Source organism: Durio zibethinus, chromosome 5 (genome assembly GCF_047325235.1).
Source record: "Durio zibethinus cultivar Kanyao isolate XHJ-2024 chromosome 5, ASM4732523v1, whole genome shotgun sequence".
NCBI lineage: Eukaryota > Viridiplantae > Streptophyta > Magnoliopsida > Malvales > Malvaceae > Durio > Durio zibethinus.
Genome location: NC_143166.1, coordinates 24,538,713 through 24,555,478, shown reverse-complemented (window position 1 = coordinate 24,555,478; position 16,766 = coordinate 24,538,713).

Genomic DNA, 16,766 nt, shown 5'->3' with positions numbered 1-16,766 from the left:
GCATATGATGCATAATTATCCTAGTATGATTATGCTAATTGGTTTGTATTCTTAAAAGTTAAGAGATTTTAAAAACTTGCTCACTAAGATTTTAATTAAAATCTACTTGGTAATCAATATTAGAAATATTAGGAGACTTGTTCACTAAGATTTTGAGATTTGCTTTCTTGATCATCAAGTTTAGTGGACTGTTTTTGTAAAGGTTAAAGTAATTGTTATTTGTGATGGAAAAATCATGACCTAAGTCATAAGAAAGCATGGGAAAGAGTTAAGAACTTTTGGAAGATGGATATTAGGGGTGACATACCAATAAGTGGCTAAAACTACACAGTTTCCATAAATACTACCATAGCCGTAACTTGCATTCGTTCTTGGATAGGTTTTCGGCCAAGTCTTAGATTGGTGCTAATTCTTGTTGAATTTGGATTCCTAAACTGTTTGGGTTTGAGAAATAAAATTTCATATAAAATCCAAATTGAATTGGACTTTTTAAATTGTTTAGAACTTCTAATTAATAATAAACTATTTCACTACAACACCTAGTTAGATTAGGAAATTCCCAATGCATGTAATTTGCCTTGATTTAAATTTATTGGCATTCTTAAATGGTTTAGAGTGATGTTGACCATGTACATTAAAATCCAAGTAGAATTATGATTCCTTAATTGTTTAGAAAATTATGATTGCAAATTACATATTCCTAAGAGAATAGTTGACATATTCGGCCAAGCTAGCTAAAAATGTTTACATTGAGTTAAATTGATGATTGACACATGATATTGATGTTGATTCAAAGAATAGATGTGCAAGATCATGACTTTGAACCAAACATGATGATTGTTGTAGTATGCATGATAGTTATGAGATAAATACCATGTATGCTATTTTGATTTGTTATTATACATGCTAGAATTTGCCATGTATAGTTGTGAGATGCATGATAAGATTACATGTATTGGATATATGATGAATTCTTTTGATTGCTTGATGAGACCAATGATGAACTAAAAATCCTTCACGAAAAATATTAAGTCTCAATGCCTTCCATTAACACAAAAAACTAAACTTTCCACTAATGGGCTAGTTGAGACTAAACTTAAGATACTTATTATTAGAAATAAGATTGTGTTATGGTTAATGGGTCTTACTTAACTATCATTATATTATTTGGATACATCAAACTTGATTGTATAATGATAGAGGCAATGATTGGGTGAATCATATAAGATGTGATTAGACAAGAAGTTGTCACCCAATTGATCTAAAAGTCACGTAGGGATGTGATTGATAAGTAAGTTATCTACCTACTTTACTTATCATGCTTGTCGAGATTAAGCTCAAGGTTATGGTAAACTAAATAGGATCCTATTCCACTAGAAAAATATGATTTTTTTCATTAAAGGTAAAGGCTATTGATTTGATTAAAATAGTGGCAGCAACCTGTATATTGATTTAGACTATATCTATATTAGTACTGAACAATATGACTGATACTTTTTCATATTTTATAGGTTGTAAAGATGAGTAATAACTTGTTGCTTTATAGCACACTTGATGCAACAAGCTAACAAGGCCTAACTTCAATGATTGATACCATAATCCAAAGCTTGTCCTAAGGCAAGAGAAAATGCTTTTTGTTCTTTATAAATCAATTCCATCAGATCCTGATGCTAGTGCTGATGATGCAATGTGACAGGTTTATAAAATCATAAAGACCATGCTGATTAAGCCATATGTATCATGGTGGCTAGCATGACCTTTAAGTTGCAAAAGCAATATGAGAATGTAGATGCTCTGAAAATCATTCAGTACCTTAAAAGAATTGTTAAATAAATAAGGGCAGACTTAAAGCTTTAATACCTTTAAAGAATTATTCTGAATAGTGATATCTAAAAGCATTTCGGTCAAAGTGCATTGTCTCAAGATGATCAATTGAATTGTAAAACTTAGAAAATTGGGATTTGTGATAGATCAAGAGTTAAGTATTAACTTGATCTTGTCATCTCTTCTTAGTAGCTTCTCATAATTTGTAATGAATTTAAATATGCATCAGATGGAAGTGACATTACCACAATTGATGAATATGCTAGGCATTATCGAGAAAATCATAAAAAATCAAAAGCCTGAAGCTAATCTAGTTTCCCTAACTAAGGCAAAAAAGAAGAAAAATAAGAAAATTGATAAGAAAAGGGATGCAAATAAGGCTATCAAGCCTAGTGGCAACACTAAGAAGGACCAAGGTGCATATCACCAAGGAAGGTCATTGAAAAAGGAATTGTAAGGTTTATTTGGCAAACTTGAAGAAGAAAAAGTTTAAAAAGACTTCTACTTTAGGTATATTTATGATTGATATCAATCTATCTCTTCTTGACATATCTTCTTAGGTATTGGATACCGAATATGGTTCTTATTTATGTTATAACATACAAGGACTAAAGAAGAGTAGATATAGATTGCCTATTTTTGTAATATTTATAAGTGCATTGTTCGTAGTCAAGTAATAAAGTGATGAGGGTATGAGTGTCGAAATAAAGTGATGAGGGTACGAGTGTTATCCCACAAGGATTATGAATTGATTGTTGGGTAGATTCAATTATCAAATGTGACAATCTAGGCTCTTATATCTAAACAAATAGAAAATTATGTTGATTTGCAAAACAAAGAAAAAGGAATATTGAAAACAATGTAGGCCTAGATCTTACTCAACTAACTATCACTTGGTAAGCAATAGATTGTGGCCAAACTAGATCAAAAGAAAATAAGAACAAAAATTTGGAAACAAAAAAAATTAAGGTTGGCTAAAACTTGTATTGCATGAAAGAAAGAAAACAAGATTGCATGTGTATAACCAAAACTTGAATGGGAAAAGAGAGTGATAGTCAAAACTTATGCAATTAAAATTCTTTGAATGTACATACAATCTTGATGGGAGTGATTTAGTCGAATAGTGGTAGAGTCCTTTGAGCATGCAAAATCTTTCTTTTAGCCAAATGGATTAAGTGTTGCAATGTCAAATGGGTTTGGCCATATCCTTATGCATGGCCAAAAACCAACTTTACTTATGGGCTTACATGGAAATCACGTCCCAAGATCTTAAACCCTTAAAAATCACGAAATTAGCATTAAGGCACCAAAAATCAACCATAATTTAAAAATTTTCACCTATTTTAATATGTAAAATCACTATGTAATTAGGTTTTATCAAATGCATAAAGAAAGGAAAGGTGTCCTTACACATTATAAATGGTGAAAGTGTTATTACCTATGCTGTGGGGACTTATTATTTGCCTTTACTTTTTAGTTTAGTTTTAGAACTAAAGGATTGTTATTATGTTTCTATCATAAATCGAAACATCATTTTAGTTTCTTATTTAAATATGAATGATGTATACTCATTTAATATTAAAGGTAATTGTTGTTCCTTTTATTAAAAAAATGTGTTTTATGGCATAGAAATGTATGATAGTGACTTGTATGTTCTTAGATTAAACAATGATGTTCTCAAGAAGGCTAAACTACATAAACCAAATCAATCTCACTTGTGACACTGTAGGCTTGGTCATATCAATGAAACAAGTATCATAAAGTTACTTAAATAAAGATACTTTGATCCTTTTTATTTTGAATCATATGAAACTTGTGAATCATGTTTGCTGAAAAGGGAAAAACAATTAGTGTGGTTCTTGGACTAATACATTTGGATGTATGTGGCACAATGAACACAAATGCGAGAAGAGGATACTCTTCTTTCATTACATTCACTAATGATCATACCAAATATGGCTATGTGTATTTAATGAAACATAAGTCTGAATCTTTTGAAAAGTTTAAAGAATTTAGAATGGAAGTTAAAAAGAAAAATGGTAAAAGAATCATGGCACTTAAATTTGATTGAGGTGGTGAATACTTAAGCCATAAGTTTATAGGTTATCCAAAAGATAATGGGATTCTTTTACAATAAACTCCACCTAGAACACCATAACATAATTGGAGTTTTTGAAAGGAAAAAGAGAACCTTGTTCGACATGATTCAATCCATGATGAGCAATTTGAATCTTCTGATATCCTTCTGGGGTTATGCGTTTGAAATAGCCACTTATTTTTTTAATATAGTTCCATCTAAATCTGTTGACAAGAGACCATATAAGATATGAAAAAGTAAAAGACCTAGCTAGTCACATAAGGATTTGGGGATGTGATGCTTATATGAAGTATGCATAAGCCGATAAGCTTGGAGCTAGAATAGTTAAGTGTAAATTTATGGGATATTAAAAGGAAACTGCTAGATATTATTTCTATAACTCTAAGGAACAAAAGTTGTTTGTTTCTAGACATACTGCCTTTTTGGAAAAAGAGTTTATCTTTCAAAAGAACAGTAGGAGTAAATTAAAACTTAAAGAAGTTCAAAAAACACAAATTGACACAAGGATAGAAATTAAGCCAATGGCTAAGGCATCAGATGCATTACCAAAACCTTAAAGTACACAACAACTCCATAGGTCAAGCAAAACTCACCAAGCTTTTGAGAGATATAGATTTCTATTTGAAAAAGATGAGTTGATCATAGATGATGATTCTATTACCTATTAATAAGCAATGTTGGACATTGATTCTAAGAAATGGAATAAAGACATAAAATCCAAAATAAAATCTATGTATGCAAACCAAGTATGAACTTTGGTGGAACCATTCGAGTGGATAAAACCCATAAGGTGCAAGTGGGTTTTCAATAAGAAAACCAACACGGATGTCAATGTACAAACGTACAAATTCAAGCTAGTTGTAAAAGGTTATAATAAAAACAAGAAGTTGATTTCAATGAAACCTTTTCACCAGTGACTATGTTAAAATCTATTAGGATTTTGCTTGCTATTGCCATATACCATGACTATGAGATATGACAAATGGATGTCAAAATGACATTCTTTAATGAGAATTTGCAACAGGATGTGCACATGACACAACTTGAGGGTTTTGAATCCAAAAAAAATGCCAATATGGTGTGTAAGCTTCAAAGGTCTATCTATAGACTTAAGCAAGCATTAAGGAGTTCAAATGTACATTTTGATGAAGCTTGTGTCAATTTGTTTATCATTGAGCTTGTTTACATGTGTTTTAATGTTGATAATTATATGATAAAGTCTTTGAAATATAAATAACGCTTTGCAAAGGAATTATAATAAGATTGTAATTATGAGATCATCATTGCATAAAAGTTATATGTTCTAAAATAGTTTCTAGTTAATCTTTTATCAATAAGAGCACATTAACAAAAGTTGTTAAGACTAACATATTGTTATGGTCTTAGTTATGAAGAAAGCAACCAATCTCATATGTTAAAGTTTGAATAAACTTGAGCTAATATATGGGTGCTTCTTACAAGAATAAGTTTACTAAACATAACCCAATATGAGAATGCTATATGGTAGTTCTCATAGTGTTTATAGCTACATTCTCATGTGATAGTTGTATAAGTGATCATTTGACTTGAGATTACTTATGATCTTATATGATGAATGTTATACTTTAACTTTACTTATAGTTCTAACCAAGAATGCTCTAGTCAAGTATTATTATATATAACATGAGGCATATAAAGATACATGAAGTAATCAAGATAGGATTCACCATCTTGTGTGATCATGAGAGTATCTCAACTAGTTTTGATTGAATTAACTCGAGAAATTTTTGGCCAAAGTGAAATAAGAGTTTAGAATTGTTCTAAAGCTTATTTGTGAATTAATGTGAAGGACAAAACTTAAAATGGTTAAATAAGATTGTGTAAACACTAAACCATACTTAATGTTCAAAAAAGATATTATGTAATGAAATGATATTAATTATACACTAAAACCATTCACGAATATGTTTCAAGCCATGTTGACTTTTCTTTAGCAATTGGGGGTCATGACAATGAAGCTAGCATTGATCATGATCTATAAACATAAGATTGCTTAATTAGAGAATTAGTGATGAAGACAAAAAGTTTGTTTCATTCATAGCTGAATAACCAAGGCTCATAATGCTTATGTTTATTACCAATATATGCTAAAAAACCTAATGGGTCATACACAATAAGATAATTATGATGGATTAAAGTTAGGACAAATTAAATTGGACTTGAATACTTCCCCTATAAAGGAACATCAAGCTACCACCCCTCTTGTATAATTCTTGTAAGCAATTAGCAAGTTTCACTTCAAACAAAAACAAGCTAATAGAGTCTAAACAAAACTTGAGAGAATACAACAGGTCTTACAAACACTTACTAACTATAGTGTGGCTTTAAGTTATACCAAACCTTAGAGAAGGTTTTTTCACAAACGTTCATGTGGATTACCATTAGAGATTGAACATTTAAGAAGCATTTTAGCATGGCAAATTATTTGGAAGGTCACCAAATTGGACCAAAGGAATTTCGACATTCAAAATAACATTTAGTGTTGAACTATGTATGCTTTTGTGTATATATATTGTTTTTATTATATTGTTGACTGATCTTGGCTTTAAAGAAATAAAAATTTTAAAAATTTTGCTACTTTAACTCTAATTATTGATACTTAATTCCTTTCACAAAGCAACCTCCTTAATCTATCTTTATGCCCAGCACATAAGTTGTTTCTCCTAAATCTTTCATGGAAAACTTCTTTGACAAACAAATCTTAGTAAATTGTAGTATGGGTTCATCGTTTCCTATATGTAATATGTTATCCACATTTAGCACTATGAAAATGATTGCACTCCCACTTGTCTTCTTATATACACAAGGTTCATTTTTGCCTTTTGATGAATCCAAATCTTTAATTGCTTCATCAAAATGTATACTCCAACTCCTTAATGCTTGCTTAAGTCCATAGATAGACCTTTAAAGTTTACACATCGTGCTGGCATTTTCCTTGGACTCAAAACCCTTAGGTTATGTTATATACACATTCACTTACAAATTCCCATTAAAGAATGTCGTTTTAACATCCATTTGTCATATCTCATAATCATGGTATACGAAAATAGCAAGCAAAATCTTAATGGATTTTAACATTGCTATTGATGAAAAGGTTTCATCAAAATTAACTCCTTGTTTTTTATTATAACTTTTGAAACTAGCATAGCTTTGTATGTTTGTACATTGCCTTCCATGTCAGTTTTCTTCTTGAAAACCTACTTGCACCATATGGGTTTTATCCCTTCAGGTGGTTCCATCAAAGTCCATACTTGGTTTGCATACATGGATTTTATTTCGGATTTCATGGCCTTATGCTATTTTTTAAAATCAATGTCCAGCATTGCTTTTTGATAGGTAATAGGATCATCATCACTATAAAAAAATTTTCATATACTAGCACTAGCCTATACTAGCGGTCAAATTACATAAATAAAAAGGATTTATTCTTATAGATTTTTGTTACTATTAGTATAGATAATGTCTATACCAACACTATATTATTTCATTGGTTTATATTAATTTTTTCTAACAATATAAGTATTTATATACTGACAGATTGAATTATAACTTTCAGTATAAGTTTCAATTAGTAAAAGTTATCCATGAGTAAATGGTATTGATACCAACGAAAAAAATTGATTGTTAATATAACCATAAGATATACCGACAGTTGCATTTAACTGTCAATATAAACAAAAAAAAGATATAGACAATTCTAGCTCATTCTGACAGCTTTTTATTCTAATCTGTTGGTATAAGTAGAAGTTAGGGTATGTCTAATCAAGGTTTTTCTTTTAGAACTTTTATTAGCCTTGTCTACTCTTATTCAAACCATTGGCCACTTGTCAATGTTCTTCTTTTCTTGTCTAAGTCTTTTCATTCTTTATAATTCCTAGAACTAGATTAAAGTCAATTGCTGTCATCACCTATCACCTCCATCGGCCGAACATAAGTAGAAACCACCAAAAAATCTTCATTTCTTCTTTTCACTAGTTTCTAGAGACTTAGAAACCTAAAAAAAAAAACCAGAACAACCTTAAGCCTAAAAAATTTATAATCTTGTATACTTTAAGTATTTTCTTTGTTGTTCTTGATTGCTCTTATTGTCTTGTGTTTATTGTTGCTAAAGATTGTTTGTGGGTTTTTTTTTATAAGAATAGATGGAGTATTTGCCAATTCTGGGTATGGATTTATAACTAGGGCTTCTGAATTAGAGGCTAATATGTATGATTGCTTTATTGATGGTTGTTTCTAGGTTTGGGTTTGGTTTTTTGGGTTAAATATATGCTACCGGTTTTAGGTTTTTTTTTGGGTTGGTGATAAACTGTTGGGTTCTTTACTTGGTTATGGTGATTGCTTCTTACTTTGCTTTCGATTTTACAAATTGGCTAGAAATTGAATTGCTTGTCTTTTTGTTTGATTCTTCTGTCCTTTTTACACTGCTAATTTTGTCTTTGCCTGAGACTGTGTTAGTATCTGTCTACTAATTGCTAACTATTGATTGTTGTGTGCTGGCTAGAAATTTGGGCTTGTTTATTGCTTACAGTTGATTCAAAAACTCTATTTGAACTTGCTTCCCTACTTGCTTGTTACTTCCTCAGCCTTTGATTACCTGATTTTTTTGTGCTTGTTGGCCAAGTATTTTTCTTGGATAATTGCTATAAATTCCTGACTTTGTTTCTACTTGTGGTTGGATACTACTTGCTTCTAGAAATTGATCTTGATTAAGGCTATGTTGGTTGAAAACAGCTTTTATTGTTACTTGTTCTTGCCAATTGTTCTTGGTTGTTGCTTGATTCTATCAATTTTTTTTCTTGTTAAACTGTTGTTGATTTACTTTTCCAACCTTGATTCAAAGTTGATTTTTTTCCTTTTTGTGTTTTTGAATTATGATATACATGTGGATTATCGAATGATCCTTATTCTTTAACCTTTTAATGTTGTATGCAATGTTGTTATAGAATAGATGGTTTAGTTAAAGGATTTGAGTATTGCTAAGTCACTTAAGAATTGTCAATTAAGGTAATGCTTGAAATTGAAATGATTGCAACTTGTAACAAAAAACTTTTTTGTTCAAAATTCGATCATATTATTCAATATAACATTTGATAGGATGCTTGTTTGATAATATGTCGTAAATGATCAACATTTTATATAGATTCCATATTATAGGCTAGAACGTGGAAATGGTGTATGTTTGTTTAAATGTAATGTCATTTGTATAATTAGGACTTCATTTATTAGATTTCTTCTATGCTCTCAACTCTATTATGCAAAGTCAATAATAGAATTCCCCATATTGAGGTGAAAGAGATCTTGTTGAAGCAACATATATGGTTGCTAGATTATCTTAAAAACAAATGATGGAGTTATTTGAGGCTCTTTATATTTCTAAACCTCATGCTCTTTCACATTCAAGTCCTTAATCTTTATTTATTAAAAGAACTTGTTCCAACTTGTGATGTCCCTTAAAATTATTTATGCATTTATAATGAAAAATACATTTTACTTATATTTTTTTGCCACATGCATGCTTTACACCTTTTGATTTTCATTCTCCTTCCTTTCTTTCTTTTTCTCTTATTTTGAGCTCAAAGTTTGCTGTTTCAAGTACCCCATAATTACTTTAATGCTAATACACACTCATCTGATTCTCATTACCCAACGGAATGGCTTCTAATTTCACTATGTAAATGAATGCACTTATTTTACACCTATCTCCTGTTAATTGGTAGGTTCTTATGGGTCCACCCTATGATACAAGAATGTGGAGCAAATAAAAGCCTATTAGCAAGCATTCTCTTCTGGGTGCAAGCAAAGAAATTATTGATTTCCAAGAGATTTTGCCTTATCTTGATGAGCTTATGTAAGGATTGACTAACATTATAAGTAGTTTTGTTTTGGTTATTCTTTCATGAGGTTCTTATTCCTTTTCCACCCATAATTTTCATTTAGGTTTTGTTGGTAACACCTTTTATTGTTTAAAACTTTTGATGTAAAATTGCTACTTGATTGCTGTTGTACTGTATGTTTGGTTCGTTAAAGACACACTAGTAGAAAAATTATGACTTGGGAAGCATGAAGTTAATGTTGAAGTTATTTTTGTTGACTTGGCATAGCATTAACTGAATTTTTTGGCAATAGCATCAACTGGATTTTACTAGGGGTGGTATGATAGGAATTCAATCAAAAGAGGTGATGCAAAATTTTAGGGGGTCTTCCTATTTAGGCCTGATGTTTGATAATGGTTCAAGTTTAGAGATTGGCCTGTGGTGGGACAACTCAGATTGTGATTTATTTGTACTGATGTTTGATTATGGTTTCTTGCTCTCTTTTCATAATAATTTTTCCACTGTGACTTGTGAGCCTATATACTAAAATATGCTTTTATGTGTTCTACGTAGATAAAGGTGTTACTCTGAGTGAGGATAAATGGCTTGAGAAAAAGGGCATAAAAAACACAAACTTTGCTATGGTGACATGGTCAAATTGGGATTTTAAGTAATGTTGGAATTTGAGTGTCATTTCAAAAAGATCTAAAAGCCTCCTTACTTCAATTGGTAAGTATTTTTAATATGTGATTGTTTTTTTTTCCTTTAATAGATCATATTTATTTACAAAAATTTATAGTAGTAGTGACATGTTTGTTAAAATAGCCATTTGTAATAATGTTTTATTCTTATTTTCCTTTTGGTAGGTGGATCAACTTAAAAGTTCCTTTCTATAAGGTTTTCAGTGGCGTGAGGTGCAACTTAAAGGAGGCAATTGAGATGGCTGGACTAGCATGGCAAGCCATGCCCATTATGGCCTTGATGATGCCAAAAAGTAGAGTTTACTTGCTTGCCCACTTGATGTGCAAGGATTTTAAATTAGCTATAACAAACTCATCGATGTTGCAAGCTAGTGATGGTTTATTAACTTAGAACCTTATACCTTATGTTTGTGATTCCATGCTATAACTTTAGTTGTTGACTTATTCTTATTTTGTGGATTATAAAATAATTTTTTTGTAATTTTATTTCAAATGTTATTAAATATCTTGTACTTTGATGTGTATTTTTATTTTTAAAAAATCATATCATATTAAGATTATAAATAAATTAATATTAATAATTAATTTAAAACATACAAGGCTATATGAATAGGCATTAACCACCATTACAGATAGAAAATTTCAAAACATACAAGCTTAAATGGGGGGCAATAACTATCGGTAAAAGGTGTAATGTCAGAACACACAATAAATGTTATACCAATGGCTATACAATTACAATGTGTTTGGATTGAGGGGAGAGGAAAGAAAGGAAAGTAAAGGAATGTAAAGGAAACAAAACCCCCTTCCCTTGTTTGGATAAATTTTTAATTTAAGGAAAGGGAAAGATGTGGAAATCAAATAACCTTTGGTTTTTCTTATAAACTCAAATTTTTTTTCATACCCCAATTTGGAAGAAAAGCTAGGGAAAGGAAAGTTGAAAAATATTTTTTTATAAAAATACTATTATGTCCATCTTTTTATTAATACTAAAAACCTAATAAAAAAACCTAAGTAGATCACAATCATTCTATAATTTTATCAAAACTATCTCTTTTTTCAAGTAAATTTCACATCTCTTCCAATATAAAAGTTTTTTATAATTTTTTGGTGATTTGATTTTGATGAATGGTTGAACATGAATAGATATATTTTTTTGGGTTTATGAGATGACGGACTAGTTCAAAATTCATCAATACATATTTGTAAAATATTTTCCTATTTCACTTGATTAAAAACTATTGATATAGCAACAATTGTGAAGCCAGACAAGATAGCAAACATATCATAGTCCATGAGTGCTCTAAAATCACAGGTAATGAAAGGTTATAATTGCAAAAAGTTATTATAATGAATCATTTCCTTTCTTTTTCACTCTTTATCCAAACAATGGTTGTTAGAATTCCTTTTCTTTCCTTCCCTTTATTAATTTTAATTATCTAAACAAAGGTTTACATGTATCATTTCCTTTCCTTTAAAAAACTTTCTTTTCCATTCCTTTTTTTTCCTTTCCTTTATTAATATTTATCCAAACATAGCGGTACTGACATAATCAAACCATCAGTGTATCTCTACTACCTATTTTGATAGTTAAAAATCCATTGGTATGGGTCTATATCAACAAGAGATACTATTTATTTTGATAGTTAAAAATCCATCGGTATGGGTCTATATCGATAAGAGATATATTAACGGTGAAAAAAATGTTGGAATAGGTATTTTCACCATTTGTATAGGGTTTATTTAGCTAAATCGACAATTTTTAGGTTTTAGCAAAGATTTTTTTAACATTGGTATATGGCAATTTCTTTAGTGCATCTATGATCAACTCATCCTTTTCCATGAAAAATCTATATCTCTTAAGAGCTTAGCGAGTCCTACATGACCTATGAATTTCATATGTACTTTGAGCTTTTGGTTGCGCATATGATGCCTTAGCCATTGGCTCAAGTTCCATCCTAGTGTCAATTTGTGTTTCTTGAATTTCTTCAAGTTCTACTTTACTCCCATTGTTCTTTTTCAAGATAAACTCTTTTTTTAAAAAGACATCATGTCTAGAGACAAACACTTTTTGTTCCTTATAATTGTAAAAATAATATCCAATAGTTTCTTTTAGATATCCCACAAATTTACACCTAGTTGATGTAGCTCCAAGCTTTTCAGCTTGTGCATGCTTCAAATAAGCATCACATCCCCAAATCCTTATGTGTGACAAGTGAGGTCTCCTACCTTTCCACAGCTCATATGGTGTTTTGTCAACGGATTTAAATGGAACTATAATAAGAAGATAAGCAGCTGTCTCAAACGCATAACCCCAAAAAGATATACTAAAATCTAAATTGCTCATCATTGATCAAACCATGACCAAGAAGATTCTATTTCTCTTCTCAAAAACTCTATTATGTTCTGGTGTTCTAAATGGAGTCCATTGTGAGAAAATCCCATTCTCTTTTAGATAATTTTGAAACTCATAGCTTAGGTATTCATTTTAATCAGATCTAAGTCTCATGATACTTTTGCCAATTTTCTTTTCAACCTCTATTCTAAATTCTTTAAACTTTTCAAATGATTCAGACTTGTGTTTCATTAAATACACAAAATCATATCTAGTATGATCATCTGTAAATGTAATGAAATAGGAATGTCCTTCTTTAGCATTTGCGTTCATTGAATCACATATATCTGAATGTATAAGTCCAAGAACCATATTGGCTCATTCTCTTTTTCCATTAAAAGGTGATTTCATCATCCTTCCAAGCAAATACGATTCATAATTTCCATAAGATTCATAATCAAAAGGATCAAAGTATCCTCGTTTATGTAACTTTGTGATTCTTGTTTCATTGATGTAACTGAGCCTATAATGCCACAAGTAAGATTTATTTGATTTATCTAGTTTGGCCTTTTTGACATTTATATTGAAAACATCATTGTTTAATCTAAGAATATACAAGCCATTATCATACATTCTCATGCCATAAAACACATCATTGAAGTAAAAGGAACAACAATTGCCTTTAATATTAAATGAAAATCCATCATTATACTTAAATAAGAAACTAAAATAATGTTTTAAGTTATGACTAGAACATAGTAACAATTCTTGAGTTCTAAAATTAAACTAGAAGGTAAAAGTAAATAATAAGTCCCATGGCATAGGCAACATTACACCATTTTTAACTCGTAAAGACACATTTTCCTTCTTTAAGCATCTACTCTTCTTTAGTCCCTGTATATCACTACATAAGTGAGAACCACATTTGTATCCAATACCCAAGAAAATGTGTCAAAAAGAGATAAATTGATCTCAATCATAAGCATACTTGAAGTAAAAGTCTCTTTAGACTTCTTGCCCTTCAAGCTAGCCAAGAAGACCTTGCAATTCCTCTTCCAATGACCTTCCTTACCACAATGGTGACAAGCAACCTTATCCTTCTTAATGTTACTAGTAGGCTTGATAGCCTTGTTTGCATCTCCTTACTTTGTTTCTTTTTACTTTATTTCTTCTTAGCCAACTTCTTTTTGGCCTTAGATGAAGAAACTAGACCAGCTTCAAGCTTTTAATTCTTTATAGATTTCTCGGCAATGTCTAGCATATTCATCAATTGTGGTAATGTTACTTCCATCTTATATTTATTGAAATACATTACAAATTATAAAAAGCTACTAGAAAGAGATGACAAATCAAGTTAACACTTAACTTATGTTCCATCACAAATCCTAATTGTCCAAGTTCTTCAATCCAATTAATTATTTTTAGGGAATGCACTTTGACCAAAGTGCTCTCAAATATCACTGTTCAAAATAATTCCTTAGAGGTCTCAAACCTCTCAGTCTACCTTTATTTGCCAAACAATTCTTTAAGGTGTTGAATCATTCTTAAAGCATCCATTTTTCATGTTGCCTTTGCAACTCAAGGATCATGCTAGCCAACATGATACATGCAGCTTTATCAGCATGATTCGTATAGGTTTCATAAACCTGCCACATTGTACCATCAGCACTAGCATTTGGTTCCGATAGAACCAGCACATCATAAATATAAAGTTTTTTCTCTTACCTTAAGACAAGCTTCAAATTACAGTACTAATCATTGAAGTTAGGCCATATAAGCTTGTTAGCATTAAAGTATGCTACGAAGTGACAAGTTATTACTCATTTTTTATAACTTACAAAATATGAACAAGTATCAACCATATTATTCAATACCAATATAGATAAGGTCAAATCTATATATTGGTTGCTCCCATTTAATCAAATAAAAAGCCCTCACTACAAATTTTTTAAAAAAATCATTTTTTCTAATGGGCTAGGATCCTATTTAGTTTACCATAACCTTGAGAATAGTCTCAACAAGATATGATAAGTAAATTAGGTAGATAACTTGCTTATCAATCACATCTCATATGACTCCTAAATCAAATGGGTGACAATTTGTTATTTAATCATGTCTTATGTGATTCACCTAATCATTGCCTCTAACATTATATAGTTAAGTTTTTCACATGTGAATAATAAAATGTCAGTTAAGTAAGACACCCACTAACCGTAACACAACCTTATTTCAAAGAATAAGTGCCTTGAGTATTTCTTAAAAAGCCCTACTAATAGAAAGTTTTATTATTTATGTGAATGGAAGGCATCAAAACAATATTTTCATAAGGGATTTTTTATTCATCATAGGTCTCATATAGCATGCATGAAAATTCATCACATATCGAATACATGTAATTTTACCATCCATCTCACAATTATACATGGCATTTATCATACATAAATTCTAGGATGTATAATAATAAATCAACATAGCATACATAGTATTTATCTCATAACTAACATGTGTACTATAACAATATCATGTTTAGTTCAAATTCATGATCTTACACATCTATTCTTTGAATCAATATCAATATCAATATCACGTATCAACCATTAATCCAACTTAATGTCTAACTTATGTCTTAGAAATTTGTAATTTGCAATCATAATATCCTAAACAATTAAGGAATTATATTTCTACTTGGATTTTAATATAACATGATTAACATCACTATAACCATTTAGGAATGCCAGTCGATTAAAATCAAGCTAAAATACATGCATTGAGAATATCCTAGTCCAACTAGGTGTTGTAATGAAGTAATTTCTTACTAATTAGAAGTTCCGAACAATTTAGAAATTCTAATTCAATTTGGATTTTAATATGAAATCTAATTTCAAAACCTAAACCATTTAGGAATCCAAATTTAACAAGGATCAATGTCAAACTAAGGCTTGGCCATATCCTATTCAATATAGAAAAGTAATGTGTGGCTAGGATTGCATAAATGGACTTGGTAGTTTTGGCCTTGGCTGCTATGCTGCCCCTACTAGGCCATCATGCAAGAGTTCTAAACTCTTTCCCATGATTTCTTATGTCTTTTCTCATGATTCTTTAATCGCAAGTAACAATTACTTTGACTTTTACAAAACTAGTGCACTATACTTGGTGGTCAATGAAGCAAATCTTGAAATCTTAGTGAACAAGTTTTCTAAGATTCCCAATATTGATTTCCAAGTTGGATTTCATTAAAACTTTAGTGAACAAGTTTTTAAAGTCTCTTAACATTTAAGAATACCAGTTGTATAAAGAAAACTACTTATTATAATCATATTAAGGGCTGCCATTGACAGATTTTAGGCTAAACTTTCACAATTTTTGAATGACCAAATCAACTCCAAGAATTCTCAAAATTTTACAAAATGATAATCAATATGTATATTTTCATGTTTTAAAGTTTCAAATGATAACCCTAGAGTGAGAAACAATTTTCACAATATCATACCATTGAATTTTCCTATTTGTGGATAGATTACAAATAAAAAATTCATATAGCATGCAAAAGGAGTCCAATAATCATAATATTCATACCCAATCAATCTAAGACATCATGCTTTGATATTCTAAAAGCATCCAATCAAAACACTAAAAAAAAAAAATTAATTTTCTAACTTCTATATCACAATAACATATTGCAACCAAAATAGTTTTAATATGATGAACAACAAAACATAGTTCCAAGTTGTCTAATCTATATTGATAAGGCTCTAATACCACTTGAAGAAAATTATACATCATCATACAATGTTAAAGTTGAAGAATTTTAAAATTTTTAATTTCCTAAAGCCAAGATCAATCAACAAAATCATACAAACATACCATACATACATATACCATAGGTTTTAGCTAAAATAGTTTACTTTTTATGCTGAATTTGTTTTGCTTCAAGTGAATGATCTCCAAAGTTGTTT